Source organism: Bidens hawaiensis, unplaced genomic scaffold (genome assembly GCF_021521415.1).
Source record: "Bidens hawaiensis isolate Kalapana, Puna unplaced genomic scaffold, B.hawaiensis_p1.1 tig00047443_1, whole genome shotgun sequence".
Lineage (NCBI taxonomy): Eukaryota > Viridiplantae > Streptophyta > Magnoliopsida > Asterales > Asteraceae > Bidens > Bidens hawaiensis.
In genome coordinates, this window is record NW_027498472.1 from 81,494 (window position 1) to 97,941 (window position 16,448).

The 16,448-nt window shown below is 32.9% G+C and overlaps 1 pseudogene; it reads left to right on the plus strand.

Annotated features, from left to right (window-relative positions):
• The first annotated feature begins 1,614 nt into the window (after positions 1–1,614).
• On the plus strand, positions 1,615–2,235 carry LOC143596985 (SKP1-like protein 1A; annotated as a pseudogene).
• Positions 2,236–16,448: the final 14,213 nt, after the last annotated feature.

Below are 16,448 nucleotides of genomic sequence, written 5' to 3' on the forward strand. Positions count from 1 at the left end.
CGGATGACGTTTGAGGATGCCTGGATGCTTCCGCGTGTGATAAGGGTGTTCTTCCTTTACAAAGTTCTGCGGGTGATCCATATGTTCCATGGGTGTCTTGTGAGGAGTGTTCCTCTGACCCGCGGGTAACACTTAAGGGTATTTGGGTCTTTTTGGTACACTACCTATATATATATATATATATATATATATTTATTTATATATTTATATATATATTTGCATTTGTTTTCGTGACTTTGTGGGTTTGAGTTCATATATGTGTAAGACAATTACAATGTCATGATTCCTCTGCGTTGTTCGGCTTTCAAAATCGGTTGATCACTTGTTTGAAACCCTAATGTCTTTCTTTTATCTGTACTACCTTGTAAGTTGGTTCTCAGGTGGTATTTAGGCCTGAACCCAATGAAAACCCCAAAGCCCGCAATATTTGAGACCGTCCCATTAGGTATGAGATGAGTTTGGGAACACTTTTAAAGCACTTCTCGGGTTTGAGATGTAAAACGGATTTGTAATATATCTAATTACCCGATAGCATAGCCCCATATACCTGGGTAACCCGACATAATATTTTGTTTTATAATGCTTGATGATGTGTATTCCAGTTATGTAATAGTTAACATATGATAATTTAACTGTTTGTTTTGTTCTTTCAAAATAAATATTGACATCCAGGGCCGGCCATATAGTGATGTCAGGTAAAGCTAGGGTTTTAGACCTTCGATAAAATAAGGCCGCGATTGAAAAGTTTTAAAAAATTTATATGTACCAAAAAAGGATATCAAAATTAGTTTAATGAGAAAATACCCGCATCTGTTGCTCTAGTGGCTGAGATACAAGGCTTCGAACATTAAAAGTTTTCTAGACCCTGGTTCGATCCTACTAGTATGCGAGTGGCTTTTAAGTTTTTTCTTTGGTCATGATTTATTCAATGTGTTTCTAATTTTTCCCTAACAACTTTTTTCCATTGTCGGGAAACATAGAAGAAAGTTTGGTGCTTTATATATTCTTTTTATTTGGATTATATACATCAAAGTCCTTTTCAAAACAAATTGGAAAAAAATTTAATGTTCATATATATTTGAAACACGACAATCGCTTAATTTATAAGTTTCGTTGAAACGAAATTGTGTTCGCAATAGAATATAATTTTTTTTATTGTAAGTTATATAGTGAGTGCAGTACCACGTTGATACTTTAATGAGCCGAACTAATACAAACTATTTTTTTATACTTACATCAATAATTTTTTTATCGAGGTGATAGTCATTATAATATATTTGTATATTTGCATTTAAAAACTTAATATCATTACTAAGTTCCTCGTGCAATGCGCGCGAAGGGAACACACTAGTAATCTATTAACTAAAAGCCTTAGCTAGGGCGGACGATACTTTACCCTACCAAAACGTTCAGTTATCCTGACTCCACCACACCCTAAATATTTATATATTAGCAATTAGTCTAGTTTTGAAATATAAAACAAGCTAAGGGCTAAACATAATTATGTTTTATATAATTAAGGGCAGTTTAATACAATTTAAGGAAATCGAATTTGGGCCCAACTCAAAACATCTTCAAAACTTTCACTATAAATACAGCACCCATCACGGCTTCATTCATCCATAATAAGTTTTATAAATTTCCGCATTAGGGTTTTTGTGGTTCTAAATATCCTGTCATGTCGTCCAAGAAGACCATCCTGCTAAGCAGTTCCGACGGTGAGACGTTCGAGGTTGATGAGGCGGTGGCGATGGAGTCTCAGACGATCTAACACATGATTGAAACCGGTGTTTCTGATACCACCATCCTTCTTCCTGAAGTCACAGGCAAGAAACTGTCAAAGGTTATTGAATATTGTAAGAAACATGTGGAGTCGGCACCGAATTATAACGAAGATGATATTAAGTCGTTTGATGCCAACTTTATGAAAGCGGAGCAAGGCATTCTTTTTGATCTTATTCAGGTCAGTCTTTAATTTTTCATTCCCAGATTATATATCAATAAGTTTTATTACACGCGTTGTTAATTTAATAAAAGGTTTTATGTTTTTGTTCCAGTCTTCCGAGTATCTGAACATCAAGAGCCTTAAGGATCTAGGCTGTCAAACAGTTGCTGACATGATCAAAGGTAAGAGTTCTGAACAGATCCGCGAGACGTTCAACTTCGTGAATGATTTCACTCCAGAAGAGCAGGAGGAGCCAGGTGGACAGGGAGAATTCATGGGCTTTTGAGTGAAAAGTTAAATAACCATGAATATTGCTATGTTTTTGGGTACATTTTCTACTTTTTTTTTTATTTTTTTTGGGTATGCATTGTGTCCCATGATTTGGAAGCTACACACATGTGTTTTTGACTGTTTTTGACATATATAAACTTATTATTTGCATGTCTTGTGATCATTGCTTGGTTCTTGACTTTGTGATGAATAAGATCACTAACTGTAGAGAGTGTACGTGTTTACCAGCTCTTGTGATTATTTTGAAAGGACCTATGTATCTGGGCTTAGCTTAATTTCCTCAATTTGCCAAACGTCACGACCCCTTCGCATTCTTGCGTCACGACTCCTTTGCATTGTGAGCCTTTCATAATAGCATGATCCCTATTTTGAAATCTGGGATACCTTGTTAGTTTTTAGGCCTGACTTGATGCTAGTATGATTGTTGTTATTTGAGAACTTGAACAACGAGAAATGATTTTCGATAAAGAAAACATATCATGAGCGTGTTGGCTAATGTTTATGTGATATGAATGTCTGCGGGAGTTAAGCGATGTGTTGAGCGTATTATTTATGGCTAAATAAAGGACTAATGCTAAGTTTTACTCGCGTATTCCTTTGGTTTATTAGCTACACCTTGGCTTTAATTGATGATTTTCCAAAGTAATAATATTACATAAAACTATTTTTTTTAAATTAGTATATATATAATTTGAAGAACAAAGCTGCATACAAATTATACATACTGATTTAAAGATATTCAAGATTATAAAAGAGTGTCTTACTCTTCATAAATAATAGTCTTACACATCATTATTTAATATTGTTAAATGACATATTTTTATAATGATGTGTAATATACAGAAATATTACAGATAGTTAAATGACAAAAATATACCAACTTTTCATATTGTTTCGGTAAATGACATATTTTTATATTGTTAAACAGGTTTCGGATACTAAGCACAAGAGAAAAATGATCTATAATTATTACGGCTATTTGGTGTATATGGAGAACTCGAAATAATATTATCTTCAAATATAAGTCATTGAAGATCGAAAACATTTTGGATGATAATAGTTTTAAGTTTTTTGTAGACTAAATAGGGCCAATAGCTTAAATTGGATTGGAGTAGCTGGGAAATTTTAATTATGTAATGTTTCTATATTTGTTTTATACCAGTCCATGCTATCCTCTCGATAGGATGGGTATTTGGCTTGCTTAATAAAAATGTGTAGTTAAAAATGAAATATAAGTTATGAAATCATTGTCGAATCAAGGAACTTTTGTCAGTGAGGATAAAATATGGATCATGTTAGAAGGGTCAGGTTCAAACATATCGGATCAAAAAGGTTGATAAAATTACATTATTTGCAACGAACTCTTCAAATATTACACGACTTTGGGTGGAAAGTTAGACAACCAAACTACAATAACATTATATAAACCACGACCACATGTAGGTTTGAAGTGTCAAAAGAGTCTAAACTAATAACTCATAAGTATTGAGTAAAAGGTGCAAATTTGCTCATTCGAAAGCTTCCATAATCTTTCAATAACTGAACATTATCATGAAATAACTTATAGCTATTAAATATAGACCAACTACAACTACAGCAAATGAGATAATATAAATAAACTAATAGCAATAAATACCTTATTAAAATATGCGATTTGGGATTTCCACTGGGTTAAGATTTGAGCGCATCATATCGTATTTCTTCTTACTCTTTATATATTAAACTAGGCTATTGACCCGTCTATGACACGGGTGGAAATTTATAAATGTAAAAACCGCGGTTAATATAAACTTATAGAATAGGTTTTCATATAGTTGGGATGGGTACATGATATTTAGTTGCTAATAATATCGGTAAAAAAATTGATTATCAAACATAATTTTCAACGAAATTAACATCCTTTATACAATTATTCGATAGATGAGCCAAAGTTCAAAATGAAAAATTCATTAATGTACTACTAAATAGTTCCTTATAAATCACATTTGTTATTTTGTTTTTAACTTTACTGTCTTTGTCTAATATAAGCATTTTAACACCGTCTCTACTCTTCACTCGTGAAATTCCCTATGCAATTGCTTCTTTGGTATATATCGTGACCACTATTATATATAAAAACAGAAGAATAGTTATAAAAACATTTGGTATAACCTATGAAATAAAGTGTGAATACATGTACTTTATCCAAAAATATAAATGAACGGAAAAAAGTAACATGTGTTATTTGAGTTTATACATATAGAACCTTGTTTAGTAGTTGGCGGTTCATTTTCTTCTCCAACGTCTAAACGATTAACATTAAATGATGTGTTTGGACAAGTAACTGCATAGTTAATTATCGTTAGAATAAAATAAGCAAAAAGTTCATTAAACTTAACACATTTTAAAAACAAATTATTGTCTATACTAACGTATGTTAGATTTTGTAAAATATTAAAAAAATGGATATGTAATATGTTAATGTAATTATAAAGGTATTTGGTTGTTAAAAAGGAAACATATAAAAATGAAACGAAACTATATAAAATAACAATCTTAATTCTTATCATTCCAATTTGTAATCATTTTGACATAATTTTTTGTTGTTTATATAAGTATACGTTTTTAACATAGTAATATGTTAAAATGAGTATCTACATTTTTGGGTGTATGCTCAATTTTGTAAAATGCATAGCGCATAGCAAAAAATATATTTACTTAAAATTAACTTTTATAGTATATCTCATAACTTGGTGTAAATATTATAATTGAATCCAACAAAATAATAAATAAAATATAAACATATGAAAGCGTATTAATGAATAGTCATTTTAAAATATTACCGTTGTATATGATACTCAATGATTCTATTTCCATTGACACTGAACGTTTTCAAAAAATATAATATAATATAAAATTTAGAGAGTAAACAAATAATATTAAAAGGACTAACCGTTTATATTGTTTCTCTTATTGGAAGAGGATGACTCAAAAACACTACGTTTCATGGATCTTGAAGACATCTAAAATAAAATATAATAAGGCTTTCATACCAACAAATAGGAAACACTAAACATGTTCACAATAAAAACGTATATAGGATAGCGCATGATTATATTATTTAACAAAGGATTTAACTTCAAAAAAAATAAACATACATACCTTTGTCTACTACAAAAGTAAAATATCGGTTAACTTAAAACGGCATGAAGAACTTCAAAATCTTGCATCTCAAACTTCATAAGCAACCAAGTATGAACATTGATATATTGTGTTTTAATATATAGTGTGTCAAAGTAACTCAAGAAAATGTATTGAATATATAGTGTTTAGGTTCACATATGTTAGGGGAAGACTAAGCTATTTGTTTGCCAAAAATTATGATTTTCTTGTACAAAGACTATATGGAATAAGTTAAGGTGTAATTTGTTTTGCCAAATTAACATAATATTAAAGTGATTTTAAGTGATTAAAAAAAGTCACAAATTAAACACCGATTTGGTCGTATTGCCATAATTTGAAAGTCAAATCTAACTTTTTTTAAATTAAATGGCTTTAATTTCAAAGGGACTCTAATATAGAATTAATATATCTATATTCTATTCAAACTTTAATTTAGACGCGTTAATTAACCGTTACGTAAGTTATACGTTTTATACATTAACAGAACATGGTTCAACAACTTTATTAAACAGTTACACATATAAAATAAACGTCTAATAAGTAATCAATAATTTAGACCCATTAACAAAATCCACTCTTTGATTTATTAATGGTTGAGTGAGTTAATATTATTTAAAATTTGACCAAAATGATAAGTTACAAATCCACATTTAATGATAAATTTAAATACTTCCAATGAATCCATATTCTTAAAACAAGAATGGTAAACGGGTTCGGGGGTTATACGATGCATTGAATGGTTTTTTAAATAAATATTTTGTTTCCGAATTATATTATTGTGAAGAAAAATAGAGAAGTTGTTTATATAAGTGGAATGAATTAAAAATGACCAATAGGAAGATGTCATGTAGACTTAAACTTAATTCTTTAAATAATATAGGTAGATTATGATGAATGAATGAATGAATAAAAGTATGTCGTTATATAATATTAACCTCTTAATAGTCAAATTATGAAACACTGAAATTAGTTTATTTGAATTGGTTTTTATATGATCTTTACTAAATTGTAACATTTTAATGGAATGTGGTTGTATTTATTAACAATGGAAATAAGTTTATTAGTATAATCAGATACATATTTTGTGCGTTATTTTTATATAGGCAGTACCCAGTTAACTAACGAATCCAACAATTGAATATATTAAGTATTTGAATATTTAAGGTTGTTTGAACTTTTTAAAACAGAAATATGTATATTTCTCTAATTTCATACAATGCATGTGTCTTAATTTTTGATACATAATAATCAATGTGATTGACTAAAGACTCCATGAGTTACTATTTTATTTAATATCACAACCATTAACATTAATATATGAATTGAATTGTTTACATTTAAATAATATTATTTACTTTTGAATTCTTTAATTACCAAGAAAATTTGAGAAGACTTATGTATGAAAACTATAGTGATTAGTCAATAGATAAATGTCATTTGTTTAGAAAACATACTGCTTTAATAGTATATGTAGATAAATTGACTATTTAATTATAGCCAAATTTATGCTTCCATAAAAAAAGTTGATCGTTTTATAATAGTCAAAACTCAATGTATTTTTAAAAATAAGTTGACCATTATTTATCGTTGAAAATTAAGATTTTATTTAAAATAAGTTTGCCATTCAATTATAGTAAAAAAATACAAATTTGATAGACCTGTTTTAAAATTAAAGCCACGAAAATCAAAAACCTTTATTTAGAAAATTTCTAAAATAAAGTTTTATATAATAATTATATACGAATGATATTGAAAATAATAATCAATTGATATTGAAATGTAGTTGACCTAAAATTGATTTTTATTTGTTATTTCTAATTATAATTATTAATAAATAATAATTAGTACGTACTAATAATGGTATTTACAACTGTGTGCAAATAAATAGTTTGAATCATATTTTGACGTAAATTGTTAATTAAATTGTAACAAATTAATAAAATCATATTAAACTTGTAATTGATAAATTGATGTGCTTAAAAACCAATCATTGTTATATTCACGTACACATGCATGTGTACACATATTTAGTTCGTAATTGGTAAGATGAAAAAACAATAATGTTTTTCATTTTATATAATAATTAAGTAATATCAAACAGTACATAACATACACTAAATTGAAGACCAAAAATATGTCAACTAACAATTTGTAGGCATCAAAGCTATAAATGCATTTTAATAATATATAAGATCTTTTTGAATTTGTCAATTATTGACATTAGAATTAGAAACACGTGAAAGGACAAACTTAATGCAAAATATAACGTTTTTATAAATATATCATTTGTAAAGGAAATTGATCCGAGATTTAAGTCATATTAAGTGAAGGTGAAAAGTTATTGTATTTTTGAATAGATATAGAAAAACTTTTGGAAATATTAAACCAATATTTTAATACATTATTATTTTAAAGAAAAACATTCTATGTAATAACTTACAATTAATTAGTGATAGGTAGATATACATCATAATCATTAACATTAATTAATATTAATATATGAATTAAATAAAGTGTCAATAGAATAATATTATTTACTTTTAAATTATTTAATTACCAAGAAAATCTGAGAAGCCTTGATATATATGGAAATATAGTGATGAACCAATAGAAATATGCATTTGTACAAGAACTCTATTCTTTTAATAGTATAGGTAGATAACTAGTTTTTATCCTCTGTATTACGGAGGTTGTTTTATATTGTTTTTTCTAATATTTATTTATTTTTGAATTTATATATATTTTTATGAAAGTTAATAATATACTTATGGTTTGATGATAAATTGTTTTACAAATAAATGAAATGTTATAACACGGTTTAAAAGCTATATGGTTTTGATAAGACTCAAGACCCGTTCATTTTTTTTACTATAAGATTGGTTTTTTAATTATAAATAATATTTAGGAAAGTTAATAATATACTTATGGTTTGATGAGACCCAAGACCCATGTATTTTTTTTACTATCAAATTGTTTTTTAATTTAAATAATATATATATATATATATATATATTCAAAATAAATAAGATATTAATTTGAGAATAATTTTTAATTTAATGAGATATTATAACCCGTTTAAGGAATATCTGGGTTTGGTAAGACCCATACCCATGAATTCGGGTCAAATGCATGAGAAGTCTCCATTTAAAAATCAAGCAAATCTGCTGACTCCAAAAAAGGGGGAGCGACCACATCGTGACACGTATGATTTTTATGTCTTCGTTTATATATATTATAGAAATGATCCAACTACAATAGAGAGGTGAATAATTGGGTAACAAGCTGCACCGTCAATCTCTTTTGAACGACAAACTCAATCTTACTGAAAACAAAGTTATAGTTCTTTGGCTTCGATAAGTTACTGTGCACGACCAATTGACCTCTTTTAAGGAACGTAATAGCTTCGGGGGCAAAGGACCCAAATGTATCAAAAGGAAAAGGGATGAAGACATGTAGATTCTCTGCACATGCTTTCTCATGCTTAACATTTTTTTCCTGATTCCGCCTTCAATACAGCCTGCCTAACAACAAACTTGGTATCCCTAAGCCCAAGACAGTGGGATACTCCAGTTACGTCTATATGCCCATCCAAACACAAGAACGTCTAATGGCCGGAGAGTAGACCTCCCTTCAAGGGGATCCGACAAGAAATTCACATGAGTTTCTTTTTTTGTTGAGATCCCCGCTCGTTTTAACACATCAGAAAGGGCATCTCTGGCCAAATCAAGTTTATATTTAAAACCCGGAAACTCCTTGCAATAAACGACATGCACCAAAATTATCCAAACAAACTTTACGACACACCGGGCATAGCTCATCAACTGGGAACAGTGGGATCATTAAATGATATTTAAGAATAGCACGGTAGTCCACTTCTGACATGTACTGCCCTAACCCTTTGATTGGGATGACGTTAAAGAAATGTTGAGCATGGGAAGCCTGAAGGCATTTTAACACTGCTCTCTGGCGGGTTAATAAGTCAAACTCCTCTCTCAAACATTGGACGATTTTACTATAAAGGGCACTCAAAGCATGTGAAGCTTTAGGGAGCGGTGTCATTATTAGCGAACCCGCCAAAATCAAGATCGAGAAAAAGAACTATCCAAACAATCTAGCTACAGCAAATGAGTAAAAGGTGCAAATTGGCCCATTCGAGAGCTTCCATAATCTTTCAATAACTGAACATTGTCATGAAATAACTTATACTTATTAAACATTATCTCTACTATATATAATGGAGGAGTTAAGGACCTCTTAATTTTCATTCAAATATAGTTACAAATATGGTCCTTTTACTTCAAGCAAATTATGTTAATTTTGTAGTATAGTTACATATAAACCCCCTTATCTTTACCAATTTATTTGACAAGTTTATATATAATTTTTATTTCTTCTATATCTTCTAATATATTATATTTAAAAAATAACCGAATTTACCGTTGTGACTGTCACACCTCCATCTTAGGCCTAGGAGTGCGACCAACAATTGGTACTACATTTGTAAATAAATCAGATTTGCAGATTAGTGTGGAAGACTTTATAAAATATAATGATTTAAGTTATAAATATTTAAATTACAAAAAATGAGACAAAAGTCTCATTTAATTTTACATGTTTATAGTTTTACAAAACCACCATCATTAATATTTAGGTTTAACAAAATATCCGAGCCATCGGATTCTTGAGCACTTCGTGTTCACAAGCCCTATTCTTGATTACCTGCAAAATGTTAGAAAATACGTCAGCAACGAATGCTGGTGAATATGCTAACGCTAAAAATATTTTTCTTTACTTGATTACCCCTCGAGACATAACTTAGGTCCGGCCCATCGTGGCTTGGGAATAATCAAGTTAAAACAATACAATTTATAAACTCAAGTCTCTACTCTTAGCACCTCAGCAAACACCGCAGCGTTCGACATTACTTAGGTATAATAGATATACACATGGTCATTACTCCTCGCAGGCGAGCGTAGGGATGAGCAAAATCGGGACCGGTACCGATTGGTACCGGTACCGAAATCGGTACCGATTTGGTACCGTCAGTACCGAATCGGTACCAAAATTTTAAGTTTCGGGATCGGTACGGTACGGTACGGTATCTGTATTTCCCGATTTTTTACCTCCAGTACCGGTATAATCCCGGTACCGTCCTGGTACCGGTACCGTACCGGTACTGAACCGAATATATCGGTACCGGGACCTGTACCAAGAATTAGGGATTTTCGGGATCGGGACCTGTTGGTACCGGTCCGGTACCATGCTCATCCCTAGGCGAGCGTACTATAACCAAGTGTGGTGTGATGTGCCCACCGCATTTACCACATATGTAAGGATGCAAACAACTGTATACTATAGCCTGAAGGCTAGTGGTTTTACTCTTGTTTATAAATGTTTTAGAGACACATAGTCTCATGTAAAACCTTTTCATATAACTCTTTGGACTCGTTTTAAAACAAGTTTGTAAAGTTTGGGGCGTGTTCACTTTTTTGCTTTGGTTCGACTTCAACACCGTCCGAGGGTCTTTCCCTTGCTATCTCGCACCTATAGTACGAGTATAACTTTTTGTTAGTCGGATATACAATCTGGCTTAAGACCTTTAGTCTTATTTTATAATCTTTACCTCGATGAACCTTTAGTTTAAAATATCTTTTTACTTTAAAACCTTTAGTTAAAAAGTAGTATTATATACCTTTAGTTTTAGTTATATAAAACCCTATGTTTCTTCTTCTATAAGAAACGTATTTCTTTTTTTTCTTTATTATTTAAGAATACTCATATTTACTTAAATAATATCTATAACAAAGGCTAACATTATTTCATTCAAATATAGTTACAAATATGGTCCTTTTACTTCAAGAAAATTATGTTAATTTTGTAGTATAGTTACATATAAACCCCCTTATCTTTACCAATTTATTTGACAAGTTTATATATAATTTTTATTTCTTCTATATCTTCTAATATATTATATTTAAAAAATAACCGAATTTACCGTTGTGACTGTCACACCCCCATCTTAGGCCTAGGAGTGCGACCAACAATTGGTACCACATTTGTAAATAAATCAGAGTTGCGGATTAGTACGGAAGACTTTATAAAATATAAGGATTTGAGTTATAAATATTTACATTACAAAAGATGATACAAAAGTCTCATTTAAGTTTACATGTTTATAGTTTTACAAAACCACCATTCATTAATATTTAGGTTTAACAAAATATCCGAGCCATCGGATTCTAGAGCACTTCGTGTTCACAAGCCCTATTCTTGATTACCTGCAAAATGTTAGAAAATACGTCAGCAACGAATGCTGGTGAATATGTTGACGCTAAAAATATTTTTCTTTACTTGATTACCCCTCGAGACATAACTTAGGTCCGGCTCATCGTGGCTTGGGAATAATCAAGTTAAAACAATACAATTTATAAACTTAAGTCTCTACTCTTAGCACCTCAGCAAACACCGCAGCGTTCGACATTACTTAGGTACAATAGATATACACATGGTCATTACTCCCCGCAGGCGAGCGTACTATAACCAAGTGTGGTGTGATGTGCCCACCGTATTTACCACATATGTAAGGATGCAGACAAACGTATACTATAGCCTGAAGGCTAGTGGTTTTACTCTAGTTTATAAATGTTTTAAAGACACATAGTCTCATGTAAAACCTTTTCATATAACTCTTTGGACTCGTTTTAAAACAAGTTTGTAAAGTTTGGGGCGTATTCACTTTTTTGCTTTGGATCGGCTTCAATACCGTCTGAGGGTCTTTCCCTTGCTATCTCGCACCTATAGTACGAGTATAACTTTTTGTTAGTCGGATATACAATCCGGCTTAAGACCTTTAGTCTTATTTTATAATCTTTACCTCGATGAACCTTTAGTTCAAAATATATTTTTACTTTAATACCTTTAGTTAACAAGTAGTATTATAAACCTTTAGTTTAATTATATAAAACCCTACGTTTCTTCTTCTATAAGAAACGTATTTCTTTCTTTTCTTTATTATTTAAGAATACTCATATTTACTTAAATAATATCTATAATAAAGGATTATATATTCACACATATACTTACATTTATATTTCTCTCTTTTCTTTTCTTTGTTATATATTTCTTTTATTTTATCGAGGTATCGAGTATAACCTCGACTTATGGTTTTAAGCCTTTTATAATATTTTATTATTATTTTATTTGGGCATTATGTCTACCTTTGTCGGCTTAACAAACCCTATACACTTGAGCAGCACTTTGTTGCCGCTTGATTTCCTTATCTTTCAATAAACGCTCTTTCCTTTGTCACTTTCTCTTTGACGATACTTCTTCTCTCCTTGGCACGCTTAACGAGGCACCAATTCTTCTTAAAGGGGATCTTCGAGATTTTGGGGTGGTATCACCTTCGTTGAACTTTTTCGGGTGATGGCACAAAAATCGAGGAATTAGCACGGAAATCAAGGAATCGGGACACGTTTATCGAGGTGGTTCGAGAGTATGGTTTATATATCTTAGAGAGAGAGTTGTATGTGTTAATTTGTGTGAAGAGAGTGAGATCCCGTGGCTGCTATTTATAGACATTTTCTGGAAGCCCGTCGCGATACGCGATAGCTTCCTTGGCTAGCCCGTCGCGTATCGCGACGTAGGCCAGCTGAATCACCATGTAGACATGCCACGTGGCAATCCGTCTGCCACGTGGTGACACGTGGCAACACATAGTGCCACCGGTTGCCACGTGGCACACGTGTCACTTTTTGTCAGAAGGGTCATCGCGATACGCGATGACCTTGATTCTAAGGCCGTTGCGTATCACGATAGGCCAAAGAATCAGAATATTCATTTTAACCCTTGAGGTTTGGAATTTGGAAGAATTGTTCCCTTGTCTTTGGATAACTTGACATTAATGACTCGAAATTTTCGTGATGTTACATCCTCCCCACCTTGAAATAAATCTCGTCCTCGAGATTGCTTTATTAGAATAAGTGGGGGTATTTCTTTTTCATTTCGGATTCGATTCCCATGTATTCTCGGGCCCTCTTCGTGAGTCCCATTTAACTTTCACGATCTTCAACGTTCGTCTTTTTAATTTCTTTGTTTCGAATCTTCTATTTGAATTAGTTTTTCGATGAATTTTAAATTCTCCTTTATTTCTACATCTTTTAATGGCATTGAAAGAGATTCATCGGCTAAACATTTACGCAGATTCGAGACATGGAGTACATCGTGTATCCCTTGCATTTCCTCGGGTAGTCTCAAGCGGTAAGCAACAGTACCAATTCGTTCAAGTACCTCGAAGGGTCCAACGAATCGAGGACTTAACTTTCCTTTCTTGCCAAAGCGGACTACACCTTTCCATAGCGAGACTTTCAAGAGAACTTTGTCACCAACATTGAACTCCAATGGCTTACGACGGACATCGGCGTAACTCTTTTGACGATCACATGCCGTCTTAAGCCGTTCTCGGATTTGAAGAACTTCGTCGGTGGTTTCTTGGACTATTTCGGGTCCAGGCAATTGATTATCTCCGGTTTCAGACCAGTACACAGGCGTCCTACATTTTCGACCATACAACGTCTCGAATTGTGCGGCTTGAATACTTGTGTGATAACTATTGTTATAAGAGAATTCCATTAGGGGTAAGTGGTCATCCCAACTTTCACCTAAGTCTATCACACAAGCGCCGAGCATATCTTCCAACGTTTGAATCGTCCTTTCGCTTTGCCCATCGGTTTGTGGATGATAGGCGGTGCTAAGGTTTAATTTTGTACTGAGCGCTTGTTGGAATCTTTTCTAGAATTTTGACGTAAAACGACTATCTCGATCAGAGATTATAGATAGCGGCACTCCATGCAAAGAAACGATGTTGTTAACATAGATACGTGCTAGTTTATCCATTAAATACGACTCATTGATGGGTATGAAGTGCGCGGACTTTGTTAATCGATCCACGATAACTCATATAGCATTATGTTATCGAGTCGTTTTCGGGAGCTTCGTAATAAAGTCCATAGTTATTAACTCCCATTTCCACATGGGAAGCTCGGGTTGTTGATACAATCCGGAAGTCCTTTGGTGTTCAGCCTTGACCTTCATACAAGTTAAACATTTCGCCACATGCGAAGCGATGTCCTTTTTCATTCCATTCCACAAGTAGTTCGGTTTTAGGTTTTGATACATTTTGTCACTACCGGGGTGCATCATGTACTTGGACTTATGAGCTTCAGTCATTATCTTTTCACGCAAGTCCCTAACAATTGATACCCAAATTCGATTTCCCATTCGAAGAATACCATCGTCACCTTTGACTAGGGAGTCAATGGTGCCGTTACGTTTTTCATCGGGGATTTTGTTTTCATTGATCGCTTGAGTTTAAGCAGATTTGATTTGTTCAATGAGGTCAATTTGAAGTTCTAGTCTTAATTCTTGGACTCTTTTGGGTTTCTCGTGTTCTTTATGACTTAGGGCGTCGGCAACTACATTGCCCTTTCCTTCATGATAAATGATTTCACAGTCGTAGTCATTTAAAGTTTCCATCCAACGCCTTTGTCGCATGTTGAGTTCTTTTTGCTCGAATATGTGTTTCAAGCTTTTATGATCGGTGTACACGATAAATTTGACTCCACAGAGATAGTGCCTCCATATCTTTAATGCAAAGATTATGGCGCCTAACTCTAAATCGTGAGTTGTGTAATTCTTTTCGTGCACTTTGAGTTGACGAGAGGCATAGGCGATCACTTTCTTGTGTTGTATTAGGACGCATACTAAACCACAATGTGATGCGTCACTAAAGACTACAAAATCCTCAGTACCTTCTGGCAAGGCCAGTATAGGCGCTTGGGTGAGTTTTTGTTTAAGTATATCGAAAGCCTCTTGTTGTTTCGCTCCCCATTCATACTTGATATTTTTACGAGTTAAAGAAGTTAGGGGAACAGCAATTCGGGAGAAGTTTTCAATGAACCTGCGGTAATAGCTGGCCAATCCTAAGAAACTTCAGATCTCGGTTGGCGGTTTTGGGATCTCCCACTTAGAGATAGCTTCAATTTTAGCGGGATCGACTTGAATACCGTTGATGTTGATGATGTGTCCAAGAAATTGTACTTCAGAAAGCCAGAATTCGCATTTTGAGAACTTGGCGTACAACTTCTAGGTTCTAAAAATTTCAAGTAAGGTTCGGAGATGTATTTCATGATTTAGACTTAGAATAAATGAGTATGTTGTCGATGAATATGATAACAAATTTATCTAAGTAAGGCTTGAAATTCGATTCATCGTGTCCATAAACGCAGCTGGCGCATTAGTAAGTCCAAATGGCATAACGGTGAATTCATAATGGCCATACCTTGTTCAGAATGCGGTTTTCGGGATATCTTCGGATTGAACTTTGAGTTGGTGATAGCCGGAACGAAGATCGATTTTGGAAAAGAAGCTTGCACCTTGGAGTTGGTCAAAAAGATCAACGATTCGACGGAGTGGATAACGGTTCTTGATTGTGACTTTGTTCAACGCTCGATAGTCGATACACATACGCATGGATCCATCTTTCTTCTTGAAAAAAAGTATTGGCGCTCCCCATGGCGATGAACTTGGTCGAATGAAACCTTTCTCGAGAAGCTCGTCAAGTTGTTTCTTTAGTTCCTCCATCTCGGTTGGTGCTAAGCGATATGGTGCTTTGGCGATCGGAGCAGTACCAGGAATAAGATCGATCCTAAACTCTACTTCACGATCGGGTGGGATTCCAGGAAGTTCGTCGGGAAAGACATCAGCAAATCGGAAACAATAGGAACGTCTTTGATTTCTTTGGGTTTAGATTCTTCGGTGATGTAGGCCATGAATGCTAAGCATCCTTGATTTAAACATTTCTTAGCCCTTATCATGGAGATTAGACTAACTTGACCAACATCTTTATCCCCTTCATTCCGAATGGTTCGTTTATCAGGGGCTCGAACTTCAACGGTCTTGTTATTGCAAAGGATACGTGCATGGTTGTCGGATAACCAATCGATACCCAGTACAATATCAAAACCAGCAAGAGTCATAGGCAACAATTGAA